At 37.0% G+C, this 16263-nt stretch overlaps 1 protein-coding gene and 1 non-coding gene across 2 annotated transcripts in view; both read left to right on the top strand.

The window, feature by feature from the left end:
* Nucleotides 1–16263, top strand: part of LOC106080104 (uncharacterized) — a 345965-nt gene that overhangs the window by 206508 nt on the left and 123194 nt on the right. The window lies entirely within an intron of this gene.
* On the top strand, nt 4854–4939 carry Trnay-gua (transfer RNA tyrosine (anticodon GUA)). Its single transcript is given in 2 exon segments — nt 4854–4890; nt 4904–4939. It is a non-coding gene; the product is annotated as a tRNA-Tyr (tRNA).

Below are 16263 nucleotides of genomic sequence, written 5' to 3'. Positions count from 1 at the left end.
TTTAAAAGAAATGGTAAATCAACTAGGTATAGTAATGTTTATTAAACCTCGTTATCTGACTCGTATTTTAAAAAGATATAATAGCTAGATTTAGATATTATCTAGATTTTTTAATTTAGATCTAGATTTTTTACTGTATATCTAGATTTTCAAACTAGATATATATTTATATTCTAATTAAAATCATTAGGGATTCTAGATCTAGAATTTCTAGGTCTAGTTTAGAATGATATAAACTAGATCAAGATATGTAACCAGTTTGTTATTAAGTTAACAGCAATGCGTGGTCGTGCGGTTAGCGTGCTGGACTGATTATCTCGACGGTGCAGGGTTCATACCCTGCTCGCTGCCATCCCTTTGAAACATTATTACTTTTGACAATCAAAATAAAAACACGTCTTGAATATTCCTTGCTAATATGCGGATGACAGTGTATTAAAATGGAGTTTTATTTTGACAATATATTTGTTTGACCTTTGATTCTGTTTAATTTGCGTCGTAGCGTCATAGTTGAAGTATTGTGTGTGCTTATGTATTTTGTGATTCGAGTTCAGGGTATTAAAAGTATTCAGTTTTTTTAAAGTGAATTTGTATTGACTTCACATGAATTCCCCCCCCCCCCCACCACCAAAGCCTTGCTTACAGTATCACCAGACTTACATGTAGAAATATTGATGTAAATTAACAACGAAAATACCAGAGGCCGCAACGGGTGTCGTACTATTGAAAACTTAATGTCAACATTTCTTGATTTGAAGCATTTTCTCACTATGTCGCCAGGAATACCAGTTGTCATGACGATCATTTGAGCTAGATATATATCAGTCTTGCTGGTCAGGTGGACTGCATGTAGATACAGTCAAATCAAAGGTGTCGATCAGTCTTGCTGGTCAGGTGGACTGAAAGAAAAAAAAAATCTCTCCCTTTTTTAAAATTTAAAACAAATTAAAATTTATTGTAGCGATAAACATTTTTCCTTTTTTTTTGGTTCATAAATAATTGCTTCTTGGAGTATCCGGTGATATGACACCGAAGTAATGTTTTTTCGAAAGTATAAAATATTTTGTTCCATTTGTAGCACTGCAGTAGCAATTTTCTAAACTCTTTCCGCTTGTAGTACAAATTAATTTTGTAATTATTATTTTTTTGAGCAGTTAATCATCCTGGATATCGTTTCTTTTGTCATCTTATTTCAATATCACACTAATCTTTTTTTCTTTATTTATCTCACTTTTTTCATTACGTTCCATTACATCACATCCATATTTCTCTATATCACTTTCTCTTCATTCTCGATTACTTTTAAGGAATTTTATTTTTAAATTAGCGAAATATTAAAAAAAAAAAAGCTTATCTAAGGGAAAGAACTCCTCACTTACAACTATATCTTTTAATAAGGTAGAAGTTATTTCCCTTATTCGAAACTAATTAATAATCAATAATAAGGCTTGTCTTTGAGTCTGAAGATTAGTGAGGAATGCAGTACTTCCCGTGGCTGCGCAGTCCCAGCTGTGACCTACATAATTTGCCACATCCAGGGCAAGCATAACCATTGTCCGCAGGTAGTCGATTTAGATTTTCTTTTCGCCGTCTGCGTTTGTCCTCGGCAGCAGATTTTCTTTTGGTCTCAAATGTGTATCCCGCGGCCTTCGTGAGTGACCTCCAGCTGTCTCGTTCTGAGGTCGCATGCAACCAGGTGCTCTCTTCTATGAAGGAAAGTTGACGCCTAAGCTGGTCTTTGAAGCGTTGCCGTGGGGTGCCTCCGTTACGTCGACCACCTTTTAGCTCATCAAAAAAAGACTGCCTTTGGCATACGTTCAATAATCAATTGACTAATTGGTTAATTATTTAAAGGATTCATGTTTTGATACAAATTAGTTTCAACTTGATACGAAAATCGGTATGGGAGAAATAACATCTAAGGGGATGAACCTTACGGATAATAAAGATTATTATTATTATTATTATTATTATTATTATTATTATTAACCTAACAAATCTGTGAATACTGAAGGATTAATTTCGCTTGTTGGTATCAAACAGATTAATTAATTACCAGTAATTTATCGACTTATTGTTCGATTTTTTTTTCATTAATCCATGTCTTGTCTATGTCAATGAATAATTGTGCAAAGTTTCAACTTGATCAGAAGAATGGATATGGGAGAAATAACGTGTAAAAACTATTTACCACACAGACAGACGGCCAGACAGACAGACAGAGTAAGTTGAAATAATAAGCTTTGTTAAAATAAAAGTCTTTTGAAATTTTCACCTGATATTGAAAACCAAATTAGCATTAAAGTGCACTCTGCATTAATATGATCAACTTTATTCTGATGTAGCCATTATATGGTGTATTTTCAGAATGTTTCAAAAGCGTGTTTTTATATTGAACATCACATTTCTCCGTCGCCTTTCTGTTAGATCACTTAGGCCTTCAATAAACAGATGAACGTCTTATTTCTAAAGTCATTGTGACAGGTCAGGCTGAGCTCACAATGTTTTGCTATGTAAAAGAACTACAGACATTTCCCACGTGCATGCTCTTCTGTTGTATAAATGTGTTGATGTGTTATGCCCGGAGGAGGGGGGGAGGGATGTGCGTGCGTACTGTGTGCTGTGTATAAAACACTTTTAGAAAACACTCCAAAGAACTTATCATTACAATGTGATATTTGTCTAGCATTCATCTCACCTCTTGAGACAGTCACGCCGCTGTACATGACTTGAGCGTGGGCCACGAATAGTTCACCCTCCCCCCCCTCTCCCACTCTCTCTAGACACCAGGTAGATGGCCAACAATGAGCAGTGATAGTATTTCCCCCCCCCCCCACGTTGGTATATCTGGTAAGCGGGGCGTTACCATTGAACTATTGGGTTGCTCTTTGGCCTCTAGAGGTGTCATCCCCCTCCCGCCTCCCGTTCTTTCCTTTCGCATGTGCTGCACTCCCTCCCAGGTTGTTAGGATAGTCGAGTCGGAAACGACATGCTTGTTGTGATAGGGTTAGTGATGAGCAAATATGCCGCCTACGTAGGGTAGTTGGTTTTCTTTAAAGGTTTCTGACTGATGTTCGAGCCGTGTGGATTCTGACTGACGGTTGGAATTGTAGGTCTCTAAGAATCGGCTCACATAGGTTTCAAAGTAGAGCGTTACTAATGATATAAAGAAAATTGTAGAACAAAAATGTAAGGCAAATAAAACAAAAGGAAGATTTTGATTGAGTTTGAAAAAGAAAGACAACAGAAACACAGTTTAGGACGACAACTAAATAATATCATGTTACATTGTGCTACAATCGTGAGAGCTTAGAAATTGGTCACTGCACTGCTAAAACGAAGGGAAAGAAGAATGATTTTATTCTTTTGAAAAAAAAACGTATTTAACATTTATTTATCTTAACTGTTGAATCTTTCATACTGAACGAATGACTTGCAATTAGCTGTAATACATTTTGTTTTAAACTAACAACAAAAACATTTAGATTCTAAACTTTTATCAACACACATACCCAGCTTCTTCCACTCTGCAACCATATCAACACATGCCCTTGTGTTCCTTCTACCACAAACAAACATAGCAAAGGTTTTTACAACGCTTATATCAACTCATTCTGTCTGTCTGTTTGTGTGATACAAGTTGCTATAAAATGTACACGTTATTTCTCCTACATCCAGCCTCGGATCAAGATAAAATTTTGCAATTTTTTTTCTTGTACCTGATAACACAAGAATCAATTTTTAAAATAACCAATTAGTTAATTAACTATTGGTAATTACTTTTTAAGTTTGGTTTCTCGAACAAGAGAAAGAAATTGAGCTTGAATGAAGTGGTGGTGTAATTGAATTAGTCCTCTTTAGAGGTCGCCGCTTTAAAGTAAGTTTGAAAAAAAAACAACAGATAACTCTACAATCGTTCATATTCACCTCACTAGCAGTGTTTAGTATGAGCATGTTTCGCTCTATTTCAGGCACATATTTCTTGTACAACTTTGTTTTAGCATTGCCCCTTCATTACACGTCATACTAGGCTCAATGGCTCTTGAAACTTTTCTTATGTTATCTTATATATTACAGACGTTACTTCAAAAAAGAAGATAAATACGTCCTACGCATTTCATGTGCCAATGTAGTCATGCATGTTAGTCAATGACGTAAACTCTGCTAAGTCGTTGGTTTTCCTGACTGATTCAGGCAACCCATTCCATTCTCTAATGGCACTAGGGACGAAGGAGCGCTGGTACGAATTTGTTCTAGCTTATGGAATAAGAAATGTGACTCTATCCTTGTGTCTTTCCGAGTATTTCATTAGGTTTTGTTTTTCTATTAGTAAGTTATGGTTTAGTGTTTTATGTATTATAGGTAGGCTACTTTACTTTTTATTCTGCTGTCCGGAAGTGTCTATAAGTTTAGTGATTTTACCAATGATGTTACTCTTATCAAATTGGAATATTCGTTTTGTTTTAAGACTTAGGCTACTGCTCTATTTTGTATCTGTTTCTTTATGGTTTCTTGAGTTGAGGGATCCCAAACAGAGGATGCATATTCTATTATTTTTTGTTTGATTATTTAAAAAAAAACTCTTTTAATAAACCCTAATGTTTTGCTTGATTTTTTAATAATTTTTATCAATAGTATTGAGAACTGAGGCATTTGCAAATATAGGCCGGGCATCTCGCCAATACAGTCTGTAACGAATGGTCTCCATTTAGCCCGAAACTGTCGAGTCTGTCATCTACTTGTCATAATTTGTCATCATTAATCCTATAGTTTACCAGGCCAAAAGTTTTTTTAAAAACCTTTTAACCATATCTATTCAATTGAAAACACTTTGTTTCATTTTGCATGTATACCCCGTGATAGCACAGTTGGTAGAGCGGAGGACTGTAGTTGTTAACTAGGAATCCTTAGGTCACTGGTTCGAATCCGGTTCGCGGGATATTTTTTTATATTTGTTTTAATTAATTTTTCTTCTGATTCTGTCGTATATGTTTAAAATACAGAGTAAAAAGATTCGTTTCAACCTGCAACAATGTTTATGTCAACCGTAGAGCACATTACCCGGTTCTGTACAAATATTAAGTCTCTTTTTATCATAAAAAATGTGTGCCAATTTTTGTTTAACACTTTCTGTTTGATCATGGAACAAACTAATTTACATATTGATGTATTATTGACCCAAAACGTAATTAAGACATTTTATTTCTATTTCTAACAATCACAGATTTAATTTTTCTTCATCTTGCATTTAGAGTCATCAACTACGACACAGAAAATCAATTATTGAATTCTACTTAATTATCGAAATTTAAAATTAATATATATTTTATTTATTAGCGCAAAATTCCACAGACTGATTTCATTCACTCATCTATTACGAATCCCTTTTTTAAAAAAAGTATTTTATATTAGTTTGTATTTTTTTTTTATAAATGCTTTTAACAAATGCGGTAAGATTCAACCAGATACCCCCCCCCTTTTTTCTTTCTCCCCGCCGTCTCCGATTTTCCCAATTGGTCCAGAGACAAGGGATAGGATCCTAGCGTATTGAAAAAGCTAAAAGCATGAACTAGCGCTAAACAAAAACCAATTAGTAAACAAATTTGTTATATTTCTAATCGCGCAGATTTATTATTGTTGATCTATATCTGTTAGAATTACAAATCTAATTACATGACTAATCCAAACTAATTGATACAATTACACTTTGTACAAGCTTTTTTTAAAGAAACAAATGTATTCTGAATGTTTTTCGTGTTCCCTTGAGCTATTCTCGTAACACACACTAACACACACATAACACACACATAACACACACATAACACACGTGTTGGTTTGCTGACACTACATCCGTATATCAGGTGAGGCTAAAGATACAATAACTTCCTATTGGTGTTTTTCCTTTCCTCGGGATAAAGACAGCGCGTAGAACAGTTGGATCGAGAAAGCCCTGAATATTTTTGTCAGAAAAAAATAACATTCAGTTTTTTAGTGGCCCCCGAAAAGGGGAAAAGACGCTATTAGTTTTGTGTGGCCTTTCTGTCCGTTTGTCCCGTTTTAGATCTCAGAAACTAGAAGAAAAAATGAAAATTGGACATCGTGATATTTTAGATCATTCAAAGTTCTGATGCAACGGCTACTTTTTTTTCTTTTCTGAAAGCGAACAATCTAATTTTATTAAATCAATTATGCAAGCAGTTTTTTCATAAAAATACACAATTTTTACAACTATTCACTATTAATAGTAACAATATCTGTAGGCCCTTTAGTAAGGGAACCCACTAAAATTATATATTTTAAACACATTTGTGCAAATGGTTTTAGATTTTTGGTCAAAAAATATTTTTTTCACAATTGTATTGCTAAGTTATGTAAGTTCTGTCATACTAAATATTACGTGGAATTCCTAAATCGTAATAAAAGCAATCACATACCAGCGGTATCAAACAAGAACAAAAACGATAAGTTAAACTTATTTCATGAAAAACACTTTCCTAAATCAAAATTAAACAAACAAGCAAGAATATAAGTAGAAATCATACAAAGTTTGAGTACACTATATAAAACAAACAATACATCACTTTATATTTCCACTACAATGATAGATTCACTGCAGTAAACTAAACATGAAGCTTGCCGTCTTTCCTTCTATTCCTGTTTAAATTAGCTTCTCCAATTGACAAGACAGAGACATAATCTTTGACGGAAGAGATCCACGCCTCTGTTTCTACATAACACCCTTGGCTATTGTTTTAGTTCTATTGGAATCTTTTGGTTTTAGTGTTGTTGTTGTTTTCGAAGTGTAAACACGTTGTTCATTGTGTAACTTAGGCGATTAAAACAACCTTGACACTTCATCATTCAGTGGCTGCAGTGTCATGGTGTGTTTGTAGAATTTCGTGTTTTATTTTTTTAGAGCGAAGTTTTTCTTATTTTGAGTAAGGTAAATGGTGTGCCGGAGAGGAGGTGATGTAAAACTATGTTCTGTTTGAGGGCCAAACGGACGATGCAAAGTGGATACAAGTGGCTCGGCTCTATGAGACAAACCAAAGCTGTTGTTGTTTTTTTACTTTAAGCTACAACTGATGGGCTAAAGAAATGTGTGTGTGTGAGAGTACAAAGTGTGGAAGTGTGTGTTTCTGTCAGACCTGTCTATTGAATAAGACTAAGTGTAAATTGTATTAGCTACTAGTGCGTGTATAAAGGGAGGCGACCAGATTGTAGAAGAAGTCATTTATTATTTCTTGTGATGTGCAAGGCAAATGTACTTCATCCTTAAGAGGCTACTTTCATTCAGACGTTCTAAAATGTCTGGTTGTGAGGGCTACAATAATGCGGGACACTGAAAATTGCCGAAACAAATGAGGATCAGCTAGTCAACTAGGAAGAGACTCCATCTTACAAGGTAGATCATTACAACGCAACTCATAATAACGTGAAGAAATGACATTCGGACGCAGAGATTGCGTCATCTGACGCGAGAAGATCATCTTACATTTAACGTCAAGGCTTAGCAACTTGAGACACCGCGTCACGCACGGCACGACATTTAGCAAACAAAAAAAAAGACAGTGTACAGAGAGAGTACAGAGAGTATAGAGAGTATAGGGAGTATAGGGAGTACAGAGAGTATAGGGAGTACAGAGAGTATAGGGAGTACAGAGAGTATAGGGAGTACAGAGAGTATAGGGAGTATAGGGAGTACAGAGAGTATAGGGAGTACAGAGAGTATAGGGAGTACAGAGAGTATAGGGAGTACAGAGAGTATAGGGAGTACAGAGAGTATAGGGAGTACAGAGAGTATAGGGAGTACAGAGAGTATAGAGAGTATAGGAAGTATAGGGAGTATAGGGAGTACAGAGAGTATAGGGAGTACAGAGAGTATAGGGAGTACAGAGAGTATAGGGAGTACAGAGAGTATAGGGAGTACAGAGAGTATAGGGAGTACAGAGAGTATAGGGAGTACAGAGAGTATAGGGAGTACAGAGAGTATAGGGAGTACAGAGAGTATAGGGAGTACAGAGAGTATAGGGAGTACAGAGAGTATAGGGAGTACAGAGAGTATAGAGAGTACAGAGAGTATAGGAAGTATAGGGAGTATAGGAAGTATAGGGAGTATAGGGAGTACAGAGAGTATAGGGAGTACAGAGAGTATAGGGAGTACAGAGAGTATAGAGAGTATAGAGAGTATAGGGAGTACAGAGAGTATAGGGAGTACAGAGAGTATAGGGGGTACAGAGAGTATAGGGAGTACAGAGAGTATAGGAAGTACAGAGAGTATATGGAGTACAGAGAGTATATGGAGTACAGAGAGTACAGAGAGTATATGGAGTACAGAGAGTATAGGGAGTACAGAGAGTATAGGGAGTACAGAGAGTATAGGAAGTATAGAGAGTATATGGAGTATAGGGAGTATAGAGAGTATAGAGAGTATAGGAAGTATAGAGAGTATATGGAGTACAGAGAGTATAGGGAGTATAGACAGCACAGAGATGATAGGGAGTATAGAGAGCACAGAGATGATAGGGAGTATAGAGAGTATAGGGATTACAGAGAGTATAGAGAGTATAGGAAGTATAGAGAGTATAGGGAGTATAGAGAGTATAGGGAGTACAGAGAGTATATGGAGTATAGAGAGTATAGGGAGTATAGAGAGTATAGAGAGAATAGAGAGTAAAGGGAGTATAGAGAGTATAGAGAGTATAAGGAGTACAGAGAGTATAGGGAGTACAGAGAGTATATGGAGTATAGGGAGTATAGAGAGTATAGAGAGCACAGAGAGTATAGGGAGTATAGAGAGTATAGAGAGTGCAGAGAATATAGGGAGTACAGAGAGTATAGGGATAACAGAGAATACAGAGAGTATAGGGAGTATAGAGAACACAGAGAGTATAGGGAGTATTGGGAGCATAGAGAGTATAGGGAGTATAGAGAGTACAGAGAATATAGGGAGTACAGAGAGTATAGGCAGTATAGAGAGAATAGAGAGTATATGGAGTATAGAGAGGACAGAGAGTATATGGAGTATATGGAGTATAGAGAGTATATGGAGTATAGAGAGTATATGAAGCATACAGAGTATTGGGAGTATAGAGAGTACAGAGAGTATATGGAGTATAGAGAGGACAGAGAGTATAGAGAGTATATGGAGTATAGAGAGTATATGGAGTGTAGAGAGTAAAGAGATTATAGAGAGTATAGGGAGTATAGAGAGTACAAAGAGTATATGGAGTATAGATAGGATAGAGAGAGTATAGAGAGTATAAAGAGTATATGGAGTATAAAGAGTATATGGAGTATAGAGAGTACAGAGAGTATATGGAGTATAGAGAGTACAGAGAGTATATGGAGTATATGGAGTATACAGAGTATAGAGAGTATATAGAGTATATGGAGTATAGAGAGGACAGAGAGCATAGGGAGTATAGAGAGTACAGAGAGTATATGGAGTATAGAGAGTATAGAGAGTAAAGGGAGTATAGAGAGTACAGAGAGTATATGGAGTATAGAGAGTATAGAGAGGACAGAGAGTATAGAGAGTACAGGCGGGTGAAATGTTTCCTTATAAAACTGACGTTTTCTCCCAGCACACTTTGTTAGACATGTTTCTGAATGTTGTCAAAACTCTTTCACGAGCTACGGAAAATTCAACGCTTCCTGACGAAATGTTGTAGTTTTGATAGGCCGGGAACGAGGAAAGGGTTCTGAGAATGTGTGGTAGGACCATCACTCGTTCTGAGATTGTGTGGTAGGACCATCACTCGTTCTGAGATTGTGTGGTAGGACCATCACTCGTTCTGAGAATGTGTGGTAGGACCAGCACTCGTTCTGAGATTGTGTGGTAGAACCAGAACTCGTTCTGAGACTGTGTGGTAGGACCAGCACGTTTTGAGACTGTGTGGTAGGACCAGAACTTGTTCTGAGACTGTGTGGTAGGACCAGAACTTGTTCTGAGACTGTGTGGTAGGACCAGAACTTGTTCTGAGACTGTGTGGTAGGACCAGAACTTGTTCCGAGACTGTGTGGTAGGACCAGAACTTGTTCTGAGACTGTGTGGTAGGACCAGAACTTGTTCTGAGACTGTGTGGTAGGACCAGAACTTGTTCTGAGACTGTGTGTCAGAAGCGACACACGTTATTTACTTATTTTATTTTGTTTTGCCCAATGCATCAAAACAAACATGCAATCGACTCGTTATGTACTAAATCATTTGAGCTGAAGAGTTGCTAAAAAGAACATGATGACAAAGCATGAAGACCCATATCAATGGAGTGACATTAAGTGAACGAGTCATAGCCGGATAATTTGACATGGTTTCTATGTTTCTCTTCATTTGGGTTTAGAAATGTTAAGTCTTCAGAAGATAGACAACTGGATAGACAACTGGATCGCTCCTTGTTAATGAGCATGCTTCATTAAGTTCATCAAACTTGTACTGCCTATAATGGAATATCTCAGCTTTCAATAATCATCTTCAACATGTATTCTAATTCTCTGTGTGAATCTTCAACAACCTATGTTTTTCCTGTATTTTCTTGATTATATATTTTATTTATTCATTGTTTTTCAAGTTATCAACAACGGATTCTCATTATTTAGCACCTAAAAGGTGTTATCATGTAGCCATTAGTTTTGGGGTCTGATATATGTTGTTAAATCGGGACTTTTGTTTTGTTTTAACGAACTTCTTACGTTCTATACAAAGATGTTTACATTTTTTTTTATGTTTGTAATCCGGTATGGAAATGACGTAATAGGAGTGTGTTACGTGAATTGTAAATTTCAGCTGATTGGTCAAGTCTGAAGTCATTATTTGTAGCTTAACAAATAATTGACGTCCTTCTAAAGGTCACCGTGCTTCTTAAAGAAAGCTCAGCTTCATGTCACCACTTTAAAACCTTCTCAAATGTCGCCTTTCATCCACACGCGCTGTCCACTGCTGCTGGAACTGAAGCCGGAAAGTCGTCATGAGTCTGGTCAGGAGTTGTCTGGTGGCGCCCGCAAACGTGGTTTTTGTTTTTGCGTGACGTCATTTATAGCGCACGTTATTGGATACCCATAAAAGTTCAAGGCCGTCACGATAGGGTTGCCGGATGTCAAGGTCGGACAGTGTCCAATAAAGAGTATTTTATTGTCCAATCCAAGAGACCAGTGCACAACAATAATTTTTTTAAAAAATAAAAACAATGATGGTCGTCAGAGGAGAAACTGAAGATACTGATGAATGATGGTGGCTAGATAGTACTTTAGTATGCCTTTAGAAGTCTTGAAATGGCTAGGTAGTGCTAGATAGGGGCTAGATAGCACTGCGGTTTTACTTCGAAGTCTTGAACTGAATAGATAGTTGCTAGATAGCACTGTAGCATGCATTTCAAAATCTTGAAGTTATTAGAAGCTAGATAGCACTGTGGTACGCACTTGGAAGTCTTGAAGTTATTAGTGGCTAGATAGCACTGTGGTACGCACTTGGAAGTCTTGAAGTTATTAGTGGCTAGATAGCACTGTGGTACGCACTTGGAAGTCTTGAAGTTATTAGTGGCTAGATAGCACTGTGGTACGCACTTCGAAGTCTTGAAGTTATTAGTGGCTAGATAGCTCTGTGGTACGCACTTGGAAGTCTTGAAGTTATTAGTGGCTAGATAGCACTGTGGTACGCACTTCGAAGTCTTGAAGTTATTAGTGGCTAGATAGCACTGTGTTACGCACTTGGAAGTCTTGAAGTTATTAGTGGCTAGATAGCACTGTGGTACGCACTTGGAAGTCTTGAAGTTATTAGTGGCTAGATAGCACTGTGGTACGCACTTGGAAGTCTTGAAGCTATTAGTGGCTAGATAGCACTGTGGTACGCACTTGGAAGTCTTGAAGTTATTAGTGGCTAGATAGCACTGTGGTACGCACTTCGAAGTCTTGAAGTTATTAGTGGCTAGATAGCACTGTGGTACGCACTTGGAAGTCTTGAAGTTATTAGTGGCTAGATAGCACTGTGGTACGCACTTGGAAGTCTTGAAGTTATTAGTGGCTAGATAGCACTGTGGTACGCACTTGGAAGTCTTGAAGTTATTAGTGGCTAGATAGCACTGTGGTACGCACTTGGAAGTCTTGAAGTTATTAGTGGCTAGATAGCACTGTGGTACGCACTTGGAAGTCTTGAAGTTATTAGTGGCTAGATAGCACTGTGGTACGCACTTGGAAGTCTTGAAGTTATTAGTGGCTAGATAGCACTGTGGTACGCACTTGGAAGTCTTGAAGTTATTAGTGGCTAGATAGCACTGTGGTACGCACTTGGAAGTCTTGAAGTTATTAGTGGCTAGATAGCACTGTGGTACGCACTTGGAAGTCTTGAAGTTATTAGTGGCTAGATAGCACTGTGGTACGCACTTCGAAGTCTTGAAGTTATTAGTGGCTAGATAGCTCTGTGGTACGCACTTGGAAGTCTTGAAGTTATTAGTGGCTAGATAGCACTGTGGTACGCACTTCGAAGTCTTGAAGTTATTAGTGGCTAGATAGCACTGTGTTACGCACTTGGAAGTCTTGAAGTTATTAGTGGCTAGATAGCACTGTGGTACGCACTTGGAAGTCTTGAAGTTATTAGTGGCTAGATAGCACTGTGGTACGCACTTGGAAGTCTTGAAGCTATTAGTGGCTAGATAGCACTGTGGTACGCACTTGGAAGTCTTGAAGTTATTAGTGGCTAGATAGCACTGTGGTACGCACTTCGAAGTCTTGAAGTTATTAGTGGCTAGATAGCACTGTGGTACGCACTTGGAAGTCTTGAAGTTATTAGTGGCTAGATAGCACTGTGGTACGCACTTGGAAGTCTTGAAGTTATTAGTGGCTAGATAGCACTGTGGTACGCACTTGGAAGTCTTGAAGTTATTAGTGGCTAGATAGCACTGTGGTACGCACTTGGAAGTCTTGAAGTTATTAGTGGCTAGATAGCACTGTGGTACGCACTTGGAAGTCTTGAAGTTATTAGTGGCTAGATAGCACTGTGGTACGCACTTGGAAGTCTTGAAGTTATTAGTGGCTAGATAGCACTGTGGTACGCACTTGGAAGTCTTGAAGTTATTAGTGGCTAGATAGCACTGTGGTACGCACTTGGAAGTCTTGAAGTTATTAGTGGCTAGATAGCACTGTGGTACGCACTTGGAAGTCTTGAAGTTATTAGTGGCTAGATAGCACTGTGGTACGCACTTCGAAGACACGAATAGTTCGAATCCATTACGTCTTTTTCACTCTACCTGGAGGAAAGAGATAAAATACTTTTTGTTCGAACTAGCCACTGAACTAGCCACTGCACTAGCCACTGCACTGCGAGAAGTGAACGAAAGAATGGCGACAATGTGAATCCAAGATAACATTCAAGTGCATAAGGTTCAAAAGCGGAAATGACGTCATAAAACTTGTCAGTGCAAATTATAAACCACTGATAACGTTTTCTCCACGAGTCAAATAATTCTAGGAATCTGGTGATGTATTAGTCGCTTCGAACTTGTGAGACGCCTTGCTACTTTGATGTAAGCAGAGAACTGTTCAAAGGTTGAACATTGAACAAGTGAACATAATAAAGGCTCTACCTTGATAGAGGTTGTACATTTAAAATTGAGATTTTGTTTTTAGATTCTAAAATTCAAACTTTACGAATTTGTGTAATTTGGAATATTGTATGACAGAAGAATCGTTTTACGATGGTAGCGATGGCAAATTCCTTTGCATTACTCACTCTATTCTCGTCCAGTAATTGGCATGTAAACAGTAGAATGAAACCAAAGTTTTCACAATTTTATTTTTAAACATTTTGTACTAATACAAGGAAGTTCACATGGGGATTGTTCCCCCTGATATTATAAATGCCATTGTTTACTGTTGCGAGAATGGACCTCATTCACCAATCGTAAACAAACAACATTTAGCAATGTGATAATATTGATAAAACAATGAAAAAAAAACGTAGCACGTGACAGCCTTTATGGATTATATATTTTGTATAGAAGAGATAGAGAATCACGTGGCTAAATGTTGTTTGTTTCCCATTGGTGAATGAGGTCCATTGAGCAAAAGTTTGTTATTCTGATTGAGTGAAATGTAACTTGATGGTGTAAGGAATAATACGCGACACAGCTTCTCTATGCTGGAGTTAATGCACGACCAAGGGTTAGGGTAGTCTTCTGCACTGACCTGCGACGATTCAACTTGTGGGCAGTGTAGACCAATAGCTCCGATGACAACTCGCACAGACTTTGTGCTAGTTACTGGGCAGTATGGTCAATTCCGAGGTACATTGCGAAAAGTTGCATCACGAAATGTCGCAGCAGAGAAAACGAGATCACGTGACATCTGCTTTGGAACAAAATGTATATAACGTTTTGTTTTTTTTAAGCGGCCCCCGAGAGAGAATAGACGCTATTAGTTTTGTGTGGTTTGTTCGTCCATACTTCCATCCGTCCCGTTTAGATCTCGTAAACTTGAAAAGATATTAAAAGTCCGATATCCGACATATTTTAGACCATTCAAAGTTCCGATGCAACGGCTACTTTTTTCTTTTGTTAAAGTGAAAATTTTCAACTTTTAAAATCAACTATGCAAGCATTTTTTTCAGAAAACTACACCATTTTTACAACTATTCACTATTAATAGTAACAAACACGAGAGGCTAATAAGTAAGGGAGATAACCGTTTAACATATTTTTAATACATTTATGCATACGGTTTTAGATTTTTTGTAATGCTAAGTTAAGTAGGTTCTTTCAAACTAACTACTAAATTTACAAAAAAATGTTTACTTTTATTTTTGAAGAGAAAAAATCGATTTCGTATGCATATAAGTGGAACATAATTAAAAACAACAGTAGTAGTAGTTTTTCATATTATCGCGTGAACTTTGGTGGGTAGACACTGGAAAGCAATACTGAACCGAAGGAAGGGAGAATTTTTCTTTAAGGAAATTTCTTTTTTTCTCGAGGCATTGAATAAAAGATTGACCTTTTACAGAACAATTAGACCAATTAGATAATTATTATATGACATCGGTTAGGCCAGGTTCACATCTAACTTTCCTTCACTTTCACCTATCCCTTGGTCTGCTGGACCGTTGGGACACCATACAAGATCTGTCAACCTTTTTTCTCCATTTTTCTCTGTCATTTGCTTTTGATAGAATTTCATTATGATATTCTTTCTGAAAATATTGAAAATTGCCTTGTTACCTGCCTGGGTGGACCACTTGGGGGGCCGATTTTGAGTTTGTGTTCCCACACAAATTGTCTTTGTAGCCTTGTTTTGCTTACATCTGACATGTCAAGTGTTATTTTACGTTATGACTAATGGTTGATTAACGATCTATTTTAATTAAACATCCATAGATTGTTTCGTCAGACCTTGTGGACTGCCATCTCTCTAAAGTAACCATACAGTTCAGTAATGTACAAAATATTGTTCAACATGTGAACTTGTATACATCTCATATCTGTACATATACCTTTTAAATCAAACCTTCACTCTGTCAGATTCATTTGAAATCAACAAATGTAGAAAAATGGTTTTCTCAATGCTACAACTTTATGAAAGTAACAAACTGAACTAAATACAAAGAATTTTTAAAAATAACATACCACAATTATAACCAAAGCCTTATTTCGGTCTTAAGTTAACTTTACCAAAAAAATAGAAATAAACAAAAATTAGATATTGTTGTTGTGTTATAAAAAAAGAAATGTATACTGTACCAATGTTGTTGATTTTCTTTTCAGCGGTCCCCGAAAGGGGGAAAGCCCTTATTGTTTTGTCTAGTCTGTCTGTCCGTCCGTCCGTCCGTCCCGTGTAGATCAGAGAAACTAGAAAAGATATTGAAAATCCCAAATCATGATATTTGAGACCTTTTAACGTTTTAATGCAACGGTTAGTTTATTTCTGTCACTGGGTAGTTATGGCTGTCCCTTTGGGTTCATACTATTAACTTATATTGTAAGCATTGTCAGGATGAATACTTCATAAGTTCATACATCTCTCGTAAATGGGGAAATAACTTCTTATGCAGCAGACACAAAAATTATGTTTAATATACAATAATGATAATAACAACACATATGGATTATGATACAATCCACGAATATCCACTAAAAATCCTTTATAGAAATACTTGACAATAACTTATTGATTCCTTATAGAAATACTGGTACACATCTCAGATTTCTTTATAATAGCTTCGATAACTTTCTTAAGTGACATTATTCAATGACTGTTCCGTTCCTTACTGACAGTTTC

The sequence above is a fragment of the Biomphalaria glabrata genome, chromosome 1 (genome assembly GCF_947242115.1).
Source record: "Biomphalaria glabrata chromosome 1, xgBioGlab47.1, whole genome shotgun sequence".
Taxonomy (NCBI): Eukaryota; Metazoa; Mollusca; class Gastropoda; family Planorbidae; genus Biomphalaria; species Biomphalaria glabrata.
Note: the sequence above shows the minus strand (reverse complement) of the source record. Positions and strands in the feature narration are given on the sequence as shown.